Source organism: Athalia rosae, chromosome 4, assembly GCF_917208135.1.
Source record: "Athalia rosae chromosome 4, iyAthRosa1.1, whole genome shotgun sequence".
Taxonomy (NCBI): domain Eukaryota; kingdom Metazoa; phylum Arthropoda; class Insecta; order Hymenoptera; family Athaliidae; genus Athalia; species Athalia rosae.
In genome coordinates, this window is record NC_064029.1 from 3,288,647 (window position 1) to 3,309,438 (window position 20,792).

General features: G+C 45.2%; 2 protein-coding genes across 3 annotated transcripts in view; one reads left to right on the forward strand and one right to left on the reverse strand.

The window, feature by feature from the left end:
- The window catches only part of LOC105689529 (lachesin-like), a 52,668-nt gene extending 38,992 nt beyond the window's left edge, over nt 1-13,676 (reverse strand). Inside the window, exon 1 of the mRNA XM_048653702.1 lies at nt 12,841-13,676. The gene's annotated coding sequence lies outside the window, so the exon portion shown is untranslated. The remainder of the gene's footprint in view (nt 1-12,840) is intronic.
- The window catches only part of LOC105689544 (luciferin 4-monooxygenase), a 72,811-nt gene that overhangs the window by 33,852 nt on the left and 18,167 nt on the right, over nt 1-20,792 (forward strand). The gene's annotated exons all lie outside the window — the stretch shown is intronic.

Consider the following 20,792-nt stretch of genomic DNA (forward strand, 5'->3'; position numbering starts at 1 on the left):
AGAAGAAAGATGATCGTGGTCTATTGATACTTGAAATCATGAGTTTGTCCGAACAATGAGAAGTACATTAGACGAACAAAAAAAACGAGAAGAAAAAACTTGACGTCCGGCTGAAACTTTGCGGTCCAATAAGACAATAATTATACACATCTGATTCTGTTATTTTTCAGTTTTTTGATTTATTTCATTTTTTTTTCTTCCTCGACGTACTTCGGCTGTGTTCCGATTTTGATTTAGTGTCTGCGCTCCAATGAAAGAACCTCGATAACATTCGCACCCTTCGCAACTTTTACTTCCCTTTACAAATATACAAGATTTCGTCAATATGTTTGAGAAATGAAATATCGGAGGCATAAATTTCAGAAAAAAATCTATGTGGCTCCGGGTAAGGGTGTGTAAAAATCTGTATACATATACGTCGCGTCTCGTTTCTTTTTTCGCAAATTTTTTTTCGCAGCGATCTCGCTGCAGCCCAGCCGATATACGAAGTTCTTTTTTTCAGACCTCTTCTTCCCGGGTGTACGTTGGAGAAAACGTTTCTAAAAACATTCGAGGCCGTCGTCGACGACGTCGTGATTTATACAAGCACGCAAAAGTCGCGAACGGTTGTTTTCTCCAGGAGTTTCTATCTCTGCAAGCTCTTCCTAGTTCTCGCCCCCCCCCCCCCCCCCCCCCCCCCAAGCTTCCTCTCTCTTTCTCTCTCTCTCTCTTTTTCTCTCTGCTTTTCGTCTCTTTTTAATGCCGACTGTGTAGCGTAGCCCACACCTAGACACCCACCCCTATTCGGAAGACGTCCATCGAGTGACAAATGAAAGGGCGACACGAAACAAATCGACATTTCCGACGGAATGCCGGACCCACCTCCTCCACCCGCGAGGCGCGGGAAAGTAGAATACGACCTTAGACTTCGTCACAGATCAGGGGAAAATGGGAAAGAGAGTAGGTGGTCTAAATTCTAGATCTATCCCGTGGGGGGGGGGGGGGGGGGGGAGGGGGGTTGAAAAATAGAATGCTAAAACAACATTCTCCACCGTCTCCTCCAGACCTTCGCGAGAAGAATGTCTTTTGATTCGGTATACAATATCGTCTGACGCGATTATACGCGGCTATCGTTCTTCGAATCATTTCACAGATCGCCCGTTCTATAGACACGGTATTAGAAACTACGTATCGGACGAGCGCACGTCTTGTACGGACTTCTAACGGCATCTGCGAAAGACACGTTGGCCTTATAACGATTCTCCAAACGTTGTCGGAGGGAAGGAATAAAGCAGATTTTGGTATAGAGAAGATCCTGCGTTAGATATTAACACGCGCCAGGCAGAAACAAACGTTTTAGTTATAGACTTGCCCTGATTAAACTCTTTGATGGGTTTGCTTCGCTTGGTTCTTTCGTTCCTGTGTCATGAACAGCCTCGAGATGACTGGAGTCTGTCGATATCATAATAATATCATAGTGTATATCTATGATAATTGTATATAAATTACGGTACACCGCTAGGTTCTTATTCGGGTAATTCTTGAATTTTTTTGCTTCCCATAACAAGAATGTCTGCAAATAAATGGAAATAAAAGCTCGCGAAAGCTGGAGCTCGTAGCTCTATTCCAAGTGGTCCCTCAACGTCTTCCAATTTTCCAATTTGAATAACATGAGGTTTCTGAAACTTGACCGTCATATTTTTGCTCCTATTTTGAGTACAAAAAAAAAATATTACGTTTTCTATGTTATTCTTTTCTTCTATTTGTAAAAGTGATCGAGTTATCGCCAATTTTTCGCTGTTGAGAGCAGAAAAATTATAAGACGTATCGATTGATTTTAGTCGTAGACCAACTTTCATTCGTCGCAATTCATGCATGGGTCGAAATATTCGAATTTCTCGGTCTACGAGGGGGCCCGAGCTTTGCTGGAATCAGGTAGCCAGGGGCGCGCGGTTTGTTGTGGGGCGTCACCTCTGCACAGCCCCGAAGGTGACTTATCACAACAAAGCGCTACGCTGCTGGCTACGCTGACTCTAGCAAAGCTCGGGTTTGCTGGTGAATTGAGAAGTTCGAATATTTCGACCCATGCATGGATTGCAATGAATCAAAATGGGTCTACGACTAAAACCAATCAATATGTCTTATAATTATTCTGCTCCCAACTGCGAATAATTGATGATTACTCGATCAATTGCATGAGAAGATGATTTTGGCATTCAGATTCGGATATCGGAGCTGATTATGCGTGAGATTACCCTTGAGAAGCCAAAATAAAAATCGATTTTTGAGCCAAAAGTAAAGTAGTTTGAAAATTGATTGTATTCCACTTTTCTGACGTATTTTGACCTCAGGAATTCAAATCTATAAGAAAAATTGACCTATCTCTAAAATTGACCGAGTTATCGCCAATTTTCAGCTTTTTGGGGTCAAAAATAAAAATTTGATTTTTTGGTCTATCCTAATGTAATTTGAGCTGAGGAATCCGATTCCAGAAGAAAAATTGATCTATCTACAAAAATGACCGAGTTATCCTCATTTTTTCGCATTTTTTGGTACAAATTTGAGGATATCTCGAAGGGAAAAAATCGTAGCTCAATTTGGCTTTCGGATTCGTGTTCCTGAGGTCAAAATACATTAGAAAAGTGCCATACGATCGATTTTAAAAAATAAAAATTTTTGGCCAAAATTTGAGATTTTTCCAAGGGGTACCCCTTACGATTTTTTCAAATTTTGGCCAAAAATTTTTATTTTTTAAAATTGATCGTATGGCACTTTTCTTATGTATTTTGACCTCAGGAACACGAATCCGTTGTCCAAATTGAGCTACGATTTTTTCCCTTCGAGATATCCTCAAATTTATGCAAAAAAATGTGATAATTCGGCGATAACTCGGTCATTTTTGCAGATAGATCAATTTTTCTTCCGAATTCGGATTCCTGAGCTCAAATTACATTAATATAGACTAAAAGCTCAATTTTTTATTTTTGACCCCAAAAAGCTGAAAATTGACGATAACTCGGTCAATTTTATAGATAGATCAATTTTTCTTTCAGATTTGGATTCCTGAGGTAAAAATACGTCAGAATAGCATGTAAAATAGACTATTTTCTTTTGACCCAAAATCGAAAAAATTCAACGGGTCTATCAACCTAACCGGGCGTGCGTACCTCAAAAACCTTCGTTATACACCGTGCGTATCTCTAGGAATAGGTACAATGTGTATACCTACGATAATAATTGTAGCGATTCAATTAACCAAGTGCTCACGTAATCTCCTTGTAAGCGATCGTCGGAACGACGTTTGCTGTATACAATTACAACACGTAAGCGACACACAATAATTCGTATCCCCCCGGCTCTCAAAATTGTTCTGTCATCCCGCTTACAAAACGCGAAACGTAAAAACTCCTGCAGATTTTTACAAGAGAACAACGTCGATTGATCTAAAATTGCGAGACCGTACCCACCCGTCTCTTACAAACGGAAGTAAGAACAAAAAGAAACGTGCGGTACGTACGAGAGTATTTATATCCAAGAGACTCGCGCGTCCTCGCCGAGAAGATTCACTCCTGGGACCGACGTGTGCGTCCTTCCGTGAGATAAAAATGATTCAGTTTCAGCGACAAGCCCCTCAATTTTTAAATCCATCGGCTACAACGGTAACCGCACGTACCCGACACGTTCTCCCTCTCTCCTCCCCAATTTTACCATCGATACGACCCACGTTTCGTCGATTAAGAAATAGTAAAAATTTGAAAATTATGACTGTATATTTCAGCGTTTCATCTGGGGTCCGACGTAACGGTTCACAAACGTGATGTGTTTCGCGTTAGTTCAGCTTCACCCCCGACTCCACCCCTTCGCACTTCCGCACCGTCTGCTACCTCGAAAATTTCTTGTCAATTTCCATTTATTCGAATTCCACACTCGATATCGGTGGAGCGTACGCCGCACCGCGGAGACCCGTTCCACATCCGACATTTGTGTACACAAAGTAGGAACGGTTACGTGTGTAACTCGGGCGGCTAAGTACGCGTACATACAGTTAGAGATGGATATAATAATAGGTGAAATTTCTTAGCCAAGTTATACGTATGTATACCTTGATAACTATGTAACGGAGATGTATGTGTACAGCCATACATCTCCGCAATATCTTTGCACGGGCGAATTCACTCGCTTCGAATCCTCCCTATCAGAGATGAAGCTAACGCGAAACGCGAGCGCAAACACCGCGACCGAACCTTGGAGAGGATTCGGAAAGGAGCGGCGCATCCTTGTCCTTATGCATTTTTCATTTATTTATTTTACAACCAATTTTTCGATTCTCGATGCTTTTAAGAAAGAAAGCGTCGAGTATCGAGATGTTTCCGTGGCTCGTGTAACCGCGCAGGAAAAATCATTTTCCTCCGGTATCCGGTTGATGATGCGATCGGACGGTTTCGTGATACGCGATTGGTCGCACGGGGACATAGTTTTATGAAGTAAAGAGGGCAATAAGAGGGATAAAAATGCGGAAGATGAACGTTCTTCCGTATCATTTTCTATCCCCTTTCCCCCCCTTCCCCCTCCCCGCCGCTCTTATACGGAGCTTTTAGAACGAAGCTTTTGCGGTTTGGTGGTTGCCTGCAGCTGCAAAGCTCTGGTGTGGAAGCAATTATATTGGGAATAAAAGTTGCCCTGGCATATATATATATATATCTATATTACGTGTACGTGTTATAGGTATACACGTACTCGAAGTGATTGCAGGGAATTGTGGGTAGGAAATAGTTGTGTACAACGAGTATACTCGTACGTACGTACGTACTTATGTACCGAAGCAAAAGCCACCGGCAGGTCGCAAGTCCCGCTACTCTATAACCGGAAAGGAGGTGAGAGAATTCGGGTTAGGCGGAAGGATCATCAGCGGCGAAGGGATGAAAGGTACAGTCGAAGCAGGGAAATATACGAAGAAAGAGAGAAAAGATGCGCGGTGACGCGGGACGAGGGGGGAGTGACGGAGGGTAGTAAACCGCGACGCCGACGGTTGCTCAAAAAGTTGCTCGAAACAATATTAGCAGGCGGCGCGGGGCGGAGAATTTAAACGTTATCCGAGGGAAAATTTGGTGGTCTATGAACCGCAAAATGAACCCGCAAGTATGAGGCGAAGATAGAACGCCCTGGATAATGTTTGGGTTGGGGTGGAAAAGTTTTAAATTGTGCCAAAAGTATCGGAGGGGCGGGGGGAAATTGGGGGAAGAAAAAAGGGGAGAGAAAAGGGCCGATTAGTGGATTATAAACATACCGCGAACTTCTGATGGGATGAAACCCCCGCAGAAAAAAAAAAGAGAAGGGGACAAAAAAAAATTCCTAATCTCCGATCCCATTTTTAACTGCATTTTTAACCTGGAGCAATTGCGATCCTCTCCTCGGTGCGCTTGAGCGTTTAATTTCACTTTTTTAACCATGGAAAATCGGGGGGGGAGTCGTCTCGCCATTGGTCCGCGTCACCCTTCCGCTCGCTCAATTCTCATTTGCGCGGGATGTTGCAAATCGTGCGACCATTCTCTTGAACAGCTAATGAAAAATTTGAAAATTTCCGACGTCGTCGCGCTTCGCAGAGATCACGAACGACACGTTCTCCGAAGGATATGAGCGTGTTCCACTATGATATGTGATTAGGTAATCCTTTTTTTTTTTTGATTTTCGTATAAAAATAGATAATAGATAAAAATAAATGCGAACGACCCACCTATAATGCTGTATAGTAATCAGTGTAATATCGTGTGCCTTGGATATATCCATCATCGGTATAGAGCTTTAAAGATTCCTAAAAGGATTCTTCAAAGAATTTCACTCTGGCCTTTGCGGTGGAAATCTTTGCAATGAGATTTTCATCATCGTTTCACATCGTGGCGTGTGTAGTCTTCTTTATAGCGATATTGTAGGACGTATAAAATACACGTATACGGGTATACATACTTATCTATATGTAATTCGTTTTCGAGGGGATACACCGCGCGCGTATAGGGTAGGTCACCGATCGACTTTTCGATAGTGATAAAAGTTTCTTTCTTTACCGCAAACCAATTAGATGATGGATCGCGATTAACGGAAAATGAAAACGTCCCGTTGAAGAAAACTGTTGTATACACGAGTAGATTATTCTAGATTTTCTACTTTTTTTTTTTTTCAATTCTACATTTTCCATTCTCTGAATTCATTTTTGTTCGTCTTGCTCTCCAGGCTCGCTGTTATCCTTTTCCCTATCCGTTTTTTTTTTTTTTTTTTTTTTTCCTTTCAAGAGAATATGTCGCGGAATTTTAATGTCCTTTACGTTCTCTTCTCCCGTTCGTGCGTATACCTCCGTACACGTCATATAATTATAGAGTCGGGGGTACGGCGTTCTTTTTTACGGTATTTTTTCATCGTCGTGCAAACCTCGTTAGGGTTGAGTAGAAAAAAGTGGCTGCAGCGTCGAGGGACAACGCCTAGAAAGAAAAAGGAATCTCCACTTTTTCACAATCGGTTTAGTGAGCTGGTGAAAATTTAACGGGCGTATGTATAAAACGTGTACGACAAGCGCAACCGTATCTCGTTAATATATTACCGCAACTCTGTAGATTAAAATAACGCGTTGCGATAGCGATTAACCCGTGCGTTGATCATTCCGTTCGTTCCGAAGCGTAGAAAATCGAGCTGATACAGAAATCGAACAGCGATAATCAAAACCACCGCCAACCGCACTCCCGCAGGATGCCGGCTAATAACACGCGGATATAATCATTCGAATTCGCTAGGCAAATCGCATGGAAATTAAGTCATCCCGCAATGCCTCATAGCCTAACGCGGGTACCTACATCAGACGCGTAAAAAGGGATGGATAAAGTTTCGCTGAAAATTCACCGAACTTTGCCTAGACGCGATCTTGAACAAGGGGATCATTCGGAATGCGGGGTTGCACGGAGTGATGCAGATCCGTGCATGCATAAACTGCTTACGAAAAGTTTCAAGTTCGTAGAATCGTATAGGGTGTACAGGGCGCGCGTAATTCGAGCGGAATGATTTGAATGTTTTTCACATTTCGCGGGCGGGGGCGGGGCGGGGGCGAGTTTCGCGCGTATACCGCGCATCGTATACATCCGTCATTCGCGACACGTTCCCGGCGTATTTCTCCGCCGCAACATTGACGTTTATATTATTTTTAAACGTCGACACGTTCGCGGCGAAACCGCGTATTGAAATAGGCGGAAAAAGGGAGAATATCCTAACCCGCAATTCCTCCACCTATATAACTACCTTTACTCGGACCCGCTGCGCCAGAGAATTGCGAACGTACGCCGGCCGTGCGGGTATAAGTTCCCCACCGGCTACGGCGATATGATACGAATTCCGTAAAAAAAAAAAAAAAAAAAAAAAACAGGAAAGAAAAAAAACAAAAAAGGAAATTCGAAATAAAAATTTAGCCGGTTGTTTGGACGCGGAACATTTCGAAGACCCGGCGTCGCGACGGCGAACCTTTATTTTCGAGGGAATGTTTTAACGGAGCGACCCGCACCGCGCGACGTATACACGTATACGTAATGCGCCATATTAATCCACGAATATTTTCCGACCCCTGGCCTGCAACCCTTTGGAAAATGAAAGCGGAAAAAAAAAGCAGAGAAGAAGGGGGGAGATCGACCTCTGGGAAAATCTCACTACGTAAGATATATATTTGCGCGTATCAGAAAACATACATAAGGCAAACATAATTCCGCTCCGATGATATTTTTAGGCGTATCGTATGTGCGTGTGTGTGCGTGCGTAGTAATTGCCTCTGATATACTTTTTCCTTTCCGTTAAAATTACCCCTGAAAATTTGACGGCTGGATATATATTTGAGCTTCGCGGGGAGATGCCTTGCGCGTAATTTTCTGCTCTTTGTATCCCATGTATTTAGACGTTTGCGAAAAGAGGAGATCTCGTATCTTGCGAACGATCGAAAAACCCCGTTCAGAAAATTATCGGCAAATATTTTATTATCGACATCACTCGCGAGAGAAAATATACCCAAATATTAAATAATTCATCCGATGGTGGATATATTTCGCATTTTACTTGGGTAAAAATCGAACGGATCTCCGCGGTTCTCTCACGGGGCATTAATTTTTTGACGACGCAATTTATATTTTTTTTTATTTATTGTAAAAATTTTAACGACTTATATTCACGATCCGTTGCCCGTACACCGTCCGTTATAGTATGCAGTTTATACGAATCACGGGAAAAATTCATTTCACAAATTGACAGAGAAAGAGTAAAAGAAAAAATATATATGTATATATTTATACGCATATACGTCACTTACACGTATCAATACATATTCCTATATATGTACACATATTTACATGCCGCGGTCGTAAATTTAAAGCCGGGTATTTCGCACGAAGCGATCGCAATAAATATAGGCAATGTCCAACGTTCGCGGGTGGCCAACCTGTATGGTGCTAAACTACTGTAATGCGGCGCACACTACGAACAATTTATAACGTATCTGTCGAAGCGGGACACTTCCGTCTTAATGAAACAAAAAAAAAAAAAATCTAAATCTAAAAATCAAAAAGGAAAGAAAAAGTTTCGATTCGTCGGCGAGAAATCTTCGTCTCGAAAATCACACGGGCGAGTAGGCTCGCAGAAATATTTTCTTCCCAATTCGTTGACGGTATACCGATTTCGCGAAACGTCTTTTAATTTATAATTCTCCTTCCTCGGCTATTCTGTAAAGCAGATATCCGGTGGTTAATGTGGATTAAACTTTCGAGTCGCTTTTACTGCACAGTCCGCAGCGAGGCGTGTACAGTTCTTATTTGACGTGGCGACGGAGAAAACAGAAAACGAGAAAAGTCGGATGAATTCTTTCAGCCGTGGCGATTTTTCCGTTGAAATTAGAACGTTGCAATTATCACGAGATAGTTTGCGGACAATAATCAATACCTACTGTGTATCCCCCTGATTTATCGTATCGGAGTATAATTTCTGTGCCGCGCTCCCAGCTCGCGTTATCGTCCCGCGTTTTCTATATTTATCTACTTCATTTTCTACCGCCGTTCCACTTCTACCTTAAAGTATTATAGGCGACACAATGCAGACGGTGAATTATTCAGCTTGAAAAGTTCGTCGTTTCGCGGCACAACACCGCCGGTCATCGATATTTCGTGCGTAACTCCCGATCGTCGTTGAAAACTCGATTCGCCTAAAATCTACGAAAAAAACGGGGGGGGCGAAAAAATTCGAAAGAAAAACCACGGAGGGGCGAGTAAAAATAAAAAGTTTGATCCTCGCGAAGTACACGGGCGAAAAAATGAACCAGTTGCGAACAATCAACTGGCGATGACGTACGTAATGGCTGTAATATATTATTTTTCAGCCCTCGCCCAGGCACTTTGTATACACGTACAAAAAAAAAAAAAGAAAAAAAAACAACAAAAACAGATACGCAAAAAACTTGTTAATATTTCGAATTTAAAAAAATCGCGCCGCGATGCGGAATATAATCCGATTAATACTGACGCTGGATAATTTCGTTTTGAACGATAAACCGTAAGTTTGATAAAATGAGAAAAAGTGCGACGGGGGGTGGGGTGGTTGCAGACGGGGTGCAATTCGCGGCTGGAATTGTAGCGAATTGTAGAGGTAGCGTAGGGCGGACGTGTGCGAATCGAAACGAATTTTTGTCGAAACCTGACTGAGGTCGGCTGCCGCTGCACGTGTGTCTCGTCCAAAAAATTTGAATTCGCGTACATCGTGCCGTTTGGTACCCCCGTCCCCAAATTTCTCGTTTTTCCTATTGAAACGTTACCGTTATAGATGCCATAACGTTCCCGTTCAATACCACCCCGTTGGTTAAAATCGATTCGGTAATAGCGAGTCTAGAACAAAAACTCGTAACATCCGCCATTCGTCAAGTTTTTGTAATAAAAGTCCGCGCGTACCACGCTATTATACAAAAAGCGGTAATACGATTGCGGATTAAATAAAACCAGCGAAACGGTGGATATGTTTTTGCAGGTGCGTCTAGACTATAGAGGGTGCACGGACCGACGCTGCTGCATCGCACCTGCGAAGTTTTTGGAAATCTAAAAATGTTCCCCGCCTTCAGTTTTCCGGGCACGGTGTACGGTGTACGGTGTACGGTGTACGGTCGGCCATTATACCCTACCATCCGTAGCGCAACAAACAAATGTTGCTTGTCCGGGTATATTGCTTTACTAGCGTAACGTAGGTAGTTGAACGGTCGGATACGTAGGGCTGCAGGAGCAGGATTGCTTTTCACAATTTTAATTGAATCGTTAGAGAGAAAATTCGCAACTGGGCGCCTGCAGGGGTTTTGGGAAAAGGAGAATAAGAGAGGAATAGGAATTGGGGTGGGGTAGGGTGGGGTGGGGTGGGTTGAAAACGTACGGGGCGAGCGAGAGAGAAGAAGAATTATACCGAAGCGCACAAGGTGATTGCATTACATCAAAAACAATAGAAAGTTGTTCGGAACCCAACAGAGTTTCGCGTTTTGCATTATAACAATTCCAGCCAAAGTATATCCTAGCGTTGCGGATCGGCGGAGTGGCGAAGGGGGAGAAGGGGGTTTACATTTGGAAGGCAGAAATGTGATTAGTTGCCGTAAAAATTCCACCGTGTCGGTAGCGCGGTATCAATGAGAAATATTTACGACTATAGAAACCGGAAATGCAAGAAGTTATTGTCGGTGGTACGATACCCGACGCGACGCTAGAAACATTCATTCGAGTCTCCGATTCTCATCGAGGATCGGAGAACGCCGATGCCAATTTTTTTTCTTTTCTCCATTCTCATTCAATTTGTCGAACTTGGAAGTCGGAGGTGTAGCCAGCAAAAGAAAGAAATTCGAACTTGGAGTGTCGCTGTGCGGTCGTGAGGGATGTTTATTTTTTTCCCGGGAACGTGACGTTCCATGCGTTCGGTAAAAATAACCTTGGAACGGGAAAGGTTCGAAGGAAAATGATCGTCATTGTGTTCTTATCGCGGGAAGAAATAGGTGCCAATCAGCAATGATACAAATCGAAGGTGTCACGTGTCTCGATTACGCGATGACGTCGATGTCGAGATCGCATCTCGGGGGGAGATAGCCGGAGAAGGAAAAATGGAAGGCTTCCTTTTGTTCGGCGGATCGGTACACCCAGCTATAGGTATACGCTATAGCGTTGGCTATCTATACCGAAGTTATGCATCCCTCTCCTTAACGAATCTCATCTGGCTTTCGAAAGATTTAACGCTAGGTCGAGAAAAGTAAACGAGTATCTTATGTGCGGTATTTATATAGGGTGAAACCCGGAAGAAATATAAGAAGAAATAAAAGTATATAATTATATCGATACCCTACGTGTACAGCGGGTGCGATGTATAGGGAGAGAAAAAAAAAGTTTAAAAAAATAAGTCGACGATGCAATCGATAGATTTCAACCCTCGACCGTCATCGACGGTATTTTCCGTCATCGAATGCTAGCGGATGTCATTTTATAAATTACCGTGAATTTACTTTCGAGAAAATATGTGGACATCTCGTTGTCAAAAGCATATTCCGGTCGGAGAATCTTAATTTCGAACGTGGTGCAGAGGGGTGGAAAAGAGGAAAAGAGCCAAGCCATAATAAAACTGGCGAGGTAAACGTTCTTCATCGTCATTTTTACGGCGGTTCAAAAAAGCGGCAAATAAAAAAAAAAACTGTACAACGTAAGTCGCATAATACGAGCGGACGTAAAAATATACGAACTGGTACGAGTATGATTGGGTATTAGAATTCACGATCGGGATAAGGGTTGAAATTTCCAAGGTCCGTCGATGATTCGCGCACTTCGACGATAACGTTTTCGTACACTCATTGGGTTGAGCTTTTCGCGCGAGGCTTCAGGGAATCAATCGACTTTGCGCTCATTGTTCGAACAGCCCTCACCCCCGTATCCACTTCACGTATATACGTACACACAGAGGCGAGCGTTTAACGGCAAACACTTTCCGGCGTTGTCAACAGGTTCTTTCCGATTAAACAGTCATTGGCGTTTGTCCAAACGATACCGACCGTTCCTTGGCCCCCTGCCCCCGCCCGAATGCGAGGGGTGAAACACGAGAGAACCGCTTTTACCACCTTGAAAAATCATCAACGACCGTGTGGACTCGTTTTCGTACAACCCTTGCACAGCGTCGAGCGGAAATTGAAAGGAATGGGAAAAATCGCCGGCCACGTTACACGCGGAAAACAATTAGACGACACGCCGGACGTGCTTCGGCATCGACGTCGGTTGATCAAGACGCTTCCAAGCCCGCCTTTTTTTTTTTTCATTCTGTACATCACCCGCATCGCACGGATACACTTCGAGGAAGGAAAACTTCGTTACAGGATTTTATTGCATTATGATACCGAAAACGATGGAAACTAGATACGGTGAAATATATCGTGACCAGTGATTCAACGAACGTGAAAAAAAAAGGTTGCAAAGTTGTTGGCGGGAAAATTTTATTCGAAACAACGGCGGCAATAAAATTGCGGCACGTTGTTTCATCGATTCCGAAGGCTTCTCTCCGCCTTGGAAAAAAGGTAAAAAAAAAAAAAGCGTTCGTACAAAATACATTTTTGCTCGTACTTTATGTTCGGTCATTTGCCGCACGGTGGTGAAGGGGGTGGGTATCTCATTCGGTTGAAGTCATGTTACACGGGAATCTCGGCGCGAGATAACGTAGGTAGCAACCTTCGCACACGTACATTTTTATCTTTACGTTAACCACGTAAGAAAGTAGCGTTGGGGATGCGTGCGTGTACCCGTCCGCGTACGTATAGGTAGGTATGCGATAAATACACGAAATACTCACCCCTCTAACTTTTGGTAATCGTTCACGATTTTGCCCGATACGCACGTAGGTAAACGATGTTTCTCGATCGTGGATCGATTCTCTTTTTTTAATCGAGGCGATCGAGTTTGCGATCGGAACCCCTGTGTGTGTATATTATCGAACACCGCGACGTTTTAGTTTCTCCGATTATTTTTAGCGCGTAAAAAAAGCGCCGGTCGCGGGTCGACCGCCTCGTAACTTTTGACGTTTGCTTACTACTTTATTATCGGAGGTACCTGAAACCCTCTTCTCGCACGCGGTCTCACTCCCAGGGGTGGCGCGGCACGACTGTAACGCAACTCCCGACACAATCGCTACCCTCTCCGCGGAAACTCGTAGTTCCCGTCCTCCTCTTCCACTTTCCACCCCGCGGCGTGTGTATCCCCCTTCGTTCCACCCTCGGCGCTATGCCGTAGCGCATTTTAGCGCGCAACCCGCCTCGCCGAGCCGATAACACTACTGCACGGTGGAAGGCGCGCGACCGACGCGGCAATAGCGACGCGCCCGCGCGCGCGCTCCGAACCCTCGCGAGGGTATATTTCCCCGCTTTTCACCCCGACGCGACGTCGGAAGGCACGCCACCGCGGGCTCCTCTCTTTTTGGGGTAGGTTAGGGACCAGATTTATGAACACACCTGTACTACGGTTTCGCTCCACAAATCAGCGACCGCGCATTTTTACGCCTCGACGCCGCTCCGTATCGCGTGCGATCCCGACCCCCCTTATAAAAAACGCGTCGCTTCGCCCGTCTCTCGCGCACGATTTTTTTCTTTTTTTTTCTTTTTCATCCTCCCGATCCTTTTTTCAATCGCTCTTCGACCGTCGAGTCGTCGTTTCCATCGTCGATGACGCGGAGGCACGTCGCGTATGAAAATGAAAATTTGGCATCGTGTACACCGCGCGGACTCGGTGTACAAAAAGTGGAAGCTCTCGTGATGTTCGAGGGCAAGGACTAAAAGGGAGGAAGTATGCGAAGGAGGGACGGGGGGCGGGACGGGGGATCGGGATGAGTAAGAATGTACGGCGCCCGCTCGGACAATAAAGGACGAAGGATAAAATAAAGGACAGCGGGTGGATATATGTGCCGCGGGCGGGGTACCGACGGTACAGCGGCGTCTATCGCTCGCCAATATCAGCGAAAATTGAAATAGTCGCGATATTTCTTTGAGAGAGAAAAATAATAAAAGAGAGAAATAGAGTTTTGGAGGTGGAAGACTGCGCGCCCGCCGACGGTGGTGCAAAAGTGACGTATAGACAGAGATAGAGAGAGAGAAAGACAGAGAGAAGAAGAAGGAGAAGAAGAAGAAGAAAGTTTCTGCTGCAGGCAAGACAGCGCATCTATATTATTGTATATCGAGGGAGAAATTGAGGTGTTAGCTTTGGGTGTTCTTTACAATCAGATTTCTCACCCAGGTTCCCATCGCTCCGATAAAATTCAACTCCGCTTTGTTACCGAACTCGTCGTTTCTTATATTTCGTATCGCTCCCCCTTTCGAGTCGCCACCCCTTCGCACTACTACACCTCCTCGAACTCTTGTCTTTCGATTTCGTTGATTCTCCCGCCTTCGCAGACGACGAAAAAAATAAATAAATAAATATCATCTAATCGCGTCGAACGAATACACCGTCGGAATTGAGATTATACCACACATCGCCCTCTTCAAAAAAAAAAAAACCCCATCCACCCCGGGGAATAAGCGAATTCAAATTGTCGTACACAAGTTGATGTGAAAATAATAAAAATGAAGTCGGTGAAGAATTACGATTAGATACACATGGGAACCGCGTAAAACAAGGGCAACAACGACGATAATAAAGTAACAATATTTCCGATCACCTCGCTCGTCGTTCGGAGGCGGTAAATATTATCCGGATTCCGCCCTGCCGATTCATTGCCCGTTATAATCCGTTGCTTGTCAGTTTTAAAGAACTGCTTCTCCCGGACCTTCGCCATACAACCGAAGCATCCTTATAAATAAAATTCGCAAAGCAGGCGCCTCGCGCCCTGCCAGTTTCTCCTGCCTCCGAGATAAAAAGAGTGCGTTTTTTCTACACCCACCGCGGGATTTATAAAGTTTTTTAATTGGATCAGATCGTTCGTTGCGCTTATATACGCCAACCTCATCTCCATGTACGGACCTTGTAACCTGCAGACGTACTTATCGCCCAGATACGTTGCGGAGAAACTGGTCCATTTTCTCTCCAACCGTTTGCCGGGACATACTTTTGTTTGTTCACCACCTACTCCCGCGTAACTGCCAAGTAGTTTACGCCGTTTAATATTGCGTCTGAAGATCGAGTGTGTACCCTACGTGCGGACGTACGTTGTGTAACAAGCCCGCGGATGGTTCCTCGCGTCGGGGTTGGTTCGGAACTTTTTGGTGGCCAGGACGAGGATAAGGTCTTGCGGGGGAGGGGGTGGTTGTGCGTCGGCGTTGCGATGCGATGTGGGATGCGACGCCCGCCGTGGTACCGCGCGGTGGAGGTATGCTCCCTGCAGATACCAGAAATAGTAGAGACGGTGAAACTGTGGAGGAAATTTTGCGTAGCCCGAGGCATCGGCATTGGCTAAGTTTAATATTGCTATCAGGATGCCGGCTTACGCCCTCGGGGAATTTGCGGCCATGGCGGACATGGAAACTCCTGTCACGTCGGAACTCCGGCTCCTCCTCGCGCGTCTCTACCGCGAGTGAAAGAGAATTGCAATCGTCTTGAGTTAGCTTCCTCTTACTACAACCGTTGCCACTCGAATATATATTTCTGGGGTAAGTACGTTATAAGTTGGGGGGGGGGGGGGGGAGGGTTGTACGGTACAAAAAGTCCGATAATATCCATGTGGAATTCGGTACGCGGCGGGCTCGGAGTTATCCGGAGTTTGTAATTGATTGGAGTTTTTTTTTTTTTTTCTTTTTTTTTTCTCTCATTCCGTTTTACTTTTTTCTTTTTCGATCCGCGTCCCTCGTTCATTTACTCTGCTTATTTATTTTTTCATTTTATTTTATTTCATTCTATTCTCCCGGACTCTTATTTGGGGGGTAGGAAAGTTTTCGGTATACTTCGACTCATCGCTCTCGCGATCCGGTACGGCGACTCCACTCTCTCTCTCTCTCTCTCTCTCTCGCCCCCCGTTTCATCCCTCTCGGTCATCGAGTGATTGAAATTAATTGTATGGGACGCGGCGCATCCCTCGTGGGAATTCCCAATGCCTACCTGTTGCCACCCTCGCACGCACTCGTGAAGCGATTTTTCGAATTCCGCTACCGTTGTCCGGTTTTTTTTTTTCTTCTTACTCCCTCGACACGGGTAATCAAGTCGGTCGTCCGAATCGCTTCATTTTTTTTCAGCCTCCAAACCCTCGCCTCATAATTTCAGAGCTGGTATTTTTCATTGCTGTTTCGGCAGAAAGTAGGATAAGAAGAAAAGCTCCGGGTCTTCTTATCTCATTTACCTTTTATGTGATTCGAAGATTTAACGAATAGACGGAAACTTTGGGAAAGTCCTCGGACTCCAGAGCGGATAAAAGTGGGATCCAGAGGCGCCGATAGGGGATCGGGTCGAAAAGTGATTAAAACCGGGGGTCTTAGGGGTTTCGATAGCTTTCCGGCGGTCGGATTCCCAGAGTGATAAATATAGCAGTAGGTCGCTGAATGGCTCGTATCGCTGTTGCGAGTTACGCGCAAAAGGACCGCACGGTCACCGCATAGACTTTCATTAAACAAAGCGTTACGATATACGTACACCCGGAGAATGAAGTATAGAAAAATGGGAAACTACGGCCGTCTTCAATTTCGGATTCTTCTTATCCTTTTTTTTTTTCGAAATTTGGCTGAATTTCAAAGCTTGCCTCTACCGACCGCACCTAAGCGACGATGTTTCTAATTTCCCACGAGTGGGTGGAGATAAGAGGGTTGTAGACCTTCCCCCCCCCCGTGGACGGAAATCCGAGAGTCGGGTGTTTGCCGTCCTCCAAAAATCTACTTTTAATCCTCATTCTGTCCCGCCGCCCTTTATACTCGCCGTGATTTTCTTTTCTTCTTCACTTTTCCGACCCTCGCGTACAGGTTGGCTTTCGGTTGTTGTACAAGTTCGCCACACTCCGTCCCGCCACCGATCCAAAGCGCGTATCTTTAATCTCGTATAATTGTGTGACTTTTACGTGGCTTTGCCTCGTATCTCCTCTGTAACTGCGGCGGATGAAGAAACCCAGAAGGCTGGAGGGCTCGGGACCAAAGAAAGGGAGGCAGGGAGGAAGGGAGGGATGTTGAGAGATCAAGATCGCGTGTTTCACCGGCGTTTCCTTCCTCCCCCCTCCCTCCCGCTTTCTCGCCCTTACCACGCCGTCCGCGACATCGGGCTCATCTTTACAACACCGCCGGCGACTCTGATTTCCCGAGCTTTTTTTCCCGACGACGTACCTCCGATCCTTCGTTTCACTTTTGTCTTCGCCAAGCCCCCTTAATTTTCTCCAAAGAAAAATCTCCTCCCGAGCACGGTGTGAAAAATAAGGATAAACTCTTATCCGTCCGCACCCACACTACGCTGCACCCCTGCGAACCCTGCGAACCGGATAACGGGTCCGAAATTCTTTTTTTTTATCGCCGATGCAAACGGTTGTACGAGGTGTTGTTGCTCGCGTACAACAATAGCCGTGGCGTTTGTCTAAATTGAGAGACGGTGCGGACCGGCGGGGCGAGCGAGGCCGGCGAAACGTCGGCGATGGTGAGGAGGAGAAGATGAGCCAGAAAAGCGGGTCCAGAGGAGTCGGCTGGCGAGGCGGAGGGGCAGAAATGCGGACGGATTCAGGATGAGCCTGAAGGATTAATTTCCTCCTTGAGAAAGCTTACCCTCAAGTTATGAAGCCAACTAAACTCGGCTCCGACATCGTCGGATAAATGTTAATCAACCGTTTCTCCTCATCTCTGTCACCGGGGCGCTATGTTCGAGCTGCAAGCGCGGACGAACACCGTGCGTTGCATCGACGATAACGAACCCCGTCCACCGCCCGCTTGGACAAAAAAACACCAGACGGCAGCGACAATAAATACCCGTGCGTTTTACGGGTTAGCTGTCCCACGCGTATTGTATCACGCGCGCACGACGCCGCAAAGTGCAAGATACAATTTTGCGGTCTGCAGAGACACGTTGGCGGCGGACCGTTCCTACACGGCTATCGTACAACCCCTGTCGCTCTGGAAAACACCGAGTTCTACTCATGGCGCACAGCCACCGATACGTTTGCTAAATCTACGTTTCGCACGAGCAAATAGAATCTGAAACCTGTGGCACCGTACGAAGAGAAATGAATAAACGAGGCAAAAATTTTCACAGAGTTGTTTCGCGGAACGGATAACGATCTCCGAAAAATGACCAGAGACGGGTAGTGCTCATCGACCGTAAAGTTCTATGAAAATTACGGAGAAATAGAAAAACCGAATTATTGAAAAATTAAAAGTCACACACCGACGTGAGAAGTCTCTGCAGGACCAGCGTATCGCGACGTGGAGAACGAGAAATAGAATAACGTAACGGACGAGGACGGTAAATAAGACTAAGAGTATTATCGCAGAAGCATACGAAACGCGACACGAGAGGCAAAAGAAAGAGGAGGGAGAAAATGGCGGAGTAAAAGTAGCGGCAATAGAAGGTAGAAGAAGGCGAAGAACCCGGCGAAGAGTGCGGGTGAAGAAATTCTAGAGTGGCTGTTTTAAAATCTCACTCCACTCGAATTGGTTGAGTACATACACGGCGCCCGCACCACGTGTAAACTTGTAACAACTCTGAAAGGAGTCGAGGAAAAACTTGCGCGGAGCGAGCGAGTTTTGCTTCCAGTCCGAGGGAAAAATCGTAAAAATACGCGTACGACAAATAATACATATAATCCACTCCGCGTCTCTGCCCGATGATTCACGTTTTATTAAAACGCCGAAAAATTTCTGCCACTTTTTTTTCTGCGCGCAAAATTTTCAGCGACGATATCGTTGCCACGATTTCACGGTCGACTCTTCGACGAAGAGGGTGTCGTCGGTATAATTTCACCTCATTTTCCGATCTTATCTAAAAATCGTACGATATCGTCGCTGATCGCGAACTCCGTGTTACACGAATGGATTAGCTGCCATCCAACCTGGACTGACGCGAATAAATATCTACAGACACAAAAGTTTCCCAGTAATACGAATTACGGGCACCCTCGAGGTGGGCCGAATGCGAAGGTAATTTTTTAAATTCCACGGTCTTTGAACTCGCCCACGAGGCGGGATTAATAAAACGCGTCTGCACGGTGCTCCCGAGTCTAATAAGATTTCAGCGATATTCCGCGCCCTCAGAAAAATAGAGGAGCTACGGGTAGGTAATAAGAAATATGAAGATTTACCGCTAACCGCAAAATACATCGCACCCATTCATGCTCGGCTCATTTTTCGGAATGGAATAGTTTATTTTCATAGCGACGAAGAGAATAGAAAAAAAAAAAAAAATTTCCACGCACATCGTGATAACAAAACCGAAAAATATGCAATCCGATTGCTGCGCGGAACGAAAAATTCAGCGAACGGGTGTGTGTAAGAAGGCGATAATAAATTAAACCGCGAACTATCCCGTTACGGCGAATGTTTCTACCGTCCGTTCGGGCCACCCGCGTTACTTGCACAAGAGGATAGATGGATGGACAGGGCGAGTGGATTGTCGGTTTGAAGCGAACCAGGTACGAGAATGTTTAGGTATAGCGCGAGACGGATCTATATACGTATATGATACACAGAGATATGGTATATAGACGGGCCACCCTCCACGTATCGAACCGCAAAGTTTGGGAATACGAGAGGTCTCTGGGATAAATTAAGCAAGAATCAGATTGAGTTTCCTCGCTGCATTTACACTGCAGTATCGCGTGTCTTACGGATGTAATCAATATGCCAGCATTGAACTTTCAATTAGTGTCACTTAGTTCGACAAACACAGCCGTGCCGCTCCCGTTCCGATGCTGTGACACCGCGTTCCCGTCGGACAACCATAATATTGCACGTCCCCGTTTTCGAAAAAGGAAGAAGAAAATGAAAATGAAAAACGAAAAAAAACGAAAAACAAACCAATAAAATTAAATCCGAAAATCAGCGAGCACCGTGCGTTATAATTGGCGCTGCTACGCTCGCCGACGAAATATACCGAGTCGATCGATCGATCGATCATTTTTTCGTTTGTTCCGATCATTTCGCACCGTTATACGAGTACGATTTTGCGAAGCTTTTGTAATTATTTGGCGAAATTACGGGAGCCCCGACGGATCGCGCGAATAAATTGCATTCGCCAAATTAATTGGACTCGCGTCTTTGGTACGAATGTTTACGCGAACGCGTATACACGTATACACACATATACGTATATCCGTGTACGATATACACGCGTGGAAATAATCCACCCCAAGAAGCGGGAGCACGTGCCCCGCTCCTTGCCGCAGGATTTACTACGCCCCGCATATCCTTACAGACGTTTCATATAAATACGCGAGCATGTGGGGCGCGACACCTGCAAAACAATTGCACGGTCGTGAATAAATTTTCAACCCTCCCCCACGCGATCCTTGTACCGTGCATCGTTAGAACGTAAAGTCTCGAATGCAAGTTAAATTCGATTCGACGACGACGACGATAAAAAAAAATAAATAAGATTTTCTCCAAATTCTACGCGGTTTCGAACGCAACAATTGCGAAATGGGTAGTATGTCGTGCGCCTGTTAGAGAGTCGGCGTTGTAGCTAACATAAATTATGCGATCGCACGCGGTTAATTATCCGCGTTATTAATCCCGTGTGTAATATACGTGTATAGAGGGAACGAATTAACGTCGCATAACTATAGGAATTTCGCTGCACAAGTGCGATACAAGCGTAGTGCGGAAATAATCTGAGGAATGTATGGAAAGTTGTGTATAGGTA